This window comes from Tupaia chinensis, unplaced genomic scaffold (genome assembly GCF_000334495.1).
Source record: "Tupaia chinensis unplaced genomic scaffold, TupChi_1.0 Scaffold143584_1, whole genome shotgun sequence".
In the NCBI taxonomy this organism is placed as follows: Eukaryota; Metazoa; Chordata; class Mammalia; order Scandentia; family Tupaiidae; genus Tupaia; species Tupaia belangeri.
This window is the reverse complement of record NW_006203430.1, coordinates 2,032,568-2,034,546: the sequence shown is the minus strand read 5'-3', so window position 1 is coordinate 2,034,546 and position 1,979 is coordinate 2,032,568.

Here is a 1,979-nt window from a genome sequence, read left to right as displayed (position 1 = left end):
TTTTGCTTGTAAAAACACTTTGCCCATCATGAAATACTTCTCAGACCAATCCAGTTGAGAATACTATACATGTCATCATCAACAGTTAATAAGCCATATCTGTTTCTCACTAACGTCCTGCCTCTCTATTGTTCACTTGCTATCTTTCTCTATCCTCTTCTCTTCACTTCCCCCATTCCACACTGTCCTATTCTTATTAAGTACCTTCAGTGCTTTTATGTCCTCCACTTTTTTGCTCTCTATCATAGAGTGCGGATAGTCGGTATATATTAGTGGCGAGCAGAGAGCTCAGTGGCAATGTTTGTCCCCAATTATTCCCTATAATGTTTCTTGTCACATTTCTAGTCCATCTTTGGGCTCTGGGAATGCAGGTTCAACATTGTATCTTCTTGAAAAAAAAAAAGATGACAAAGATATTATATCAAATATACCCAATGCTAAATTTTAATTGTACTTACCTCCATCCCTACCTTTTATCAGATGTGGTCATCACCTCGGCCTTGCATTCCAACTTCACCAGGAAATGAGAAACACGGATGTTTGAAAAACAGCCACGGTGGTGTAAAACAGCCAGGGGAACTGATTCACTGTTTTTTCCTACTTCCTCCAGAACTCTTCACTTACAATGTCTACTTCCCTAAGCTGTGTTATTATAGACCCAAACCTTCCACTTTGACAGTTAAATTTTATACAGCAATATTTCTTCATTAATAGGAATTAGGTATTGACATAAAACTCTTAGCAACACTGAGTTTTTCTTACTGAAATTGAAAGTACATTAAGACCTCCAAAACCATTTTGGCAGTAATTAACCTAAGCGTGTGGAATAAGGTTTAGCTAGTATAATTTGTAAATATGTCACACTTTCTTTAAAAGTTAAAGCATTTAACACATAGTCGACTATGATATATAGACTCGGCTACATAAAATGCCTCTTATAAATGCATGTACTAAAAATAATATTTAGGCTGTAACTTCCTAAGAAAGCAATTAATGCACCATATCGAGTAACACGTACTTTCTGCTAAAACTGAACAAAAAGGCAATGTTCTCTCAGTGAGACACGCCTTTGGCAATTCATTTCATTTGCAGAAGTCTCAGGTGCCAAATCTGCTGCTAATCAGGTTTTCTGACTCAACTGACAGTCCTGGTGGACTGTCATGCTTTTATTTTCTTGTCCTATTTAAGGTCACAACTCAGAACTTTCGAGAAAATGGGATCATCTTCACATGGTGTGCAATGTAAAAGGACAAGTAGGTCTTCAGTGTCTCATGGTTGCAGAGAAAAGAATTACTGATACAAACTTTAAAAATGTTCCCGAATGCAAATTTTTAGGATACAATCACTCCAAGGATCACACTTTGTCTCTCTTTGTATTAAATGTACCAGAATGGGCTTGTGCTTGCTAGAGAGGGAAAGACAGACAGAGACAGAGGAAGCAGAAGAAAGCACCTCTCAGCTGGGCATGATCTATGGTCATGCTGCAATCCCTTTTTGTCCATTTCTTTATCCTGTCAAGAATTTGGGCAGGCACGTGCTCAAGCTGCCATGTCTAGGACTTGATCCACAGTCAGCCATGAGAGATCTGCCTGCCTTAACCACCAGGCCTTAGAGCCAGCCTCCAAGAATTACCTTTCTATGTCTTACCAGCCTTTGAGAGCCTGTCCCCTATATTCATTGTGCAAAGCTCAATTTTCTTAGCACCTGAACAATTGCAGGTGCAGTTACAAGTGGGCCTGAATATCCCAAAGTGGATGCAAAAGTGTCTTAACCTCATTCATATTTCTTGTCAATTTCTACTAACTATGCTCATTTTTAAGGACTGTCACCAGTATTTTCAGGAAAGCTGCCCATTTACGTGATATAAGAAACTGCAACTTGAACCAACACATTTCTTCCAGACCCTGACTGGAGGAAAGAAAGAAAGAAAGAAAGAAAGAAAGAAAGAAAGAAAGAAAGAAAGAAAGAAAGAAAGAAAG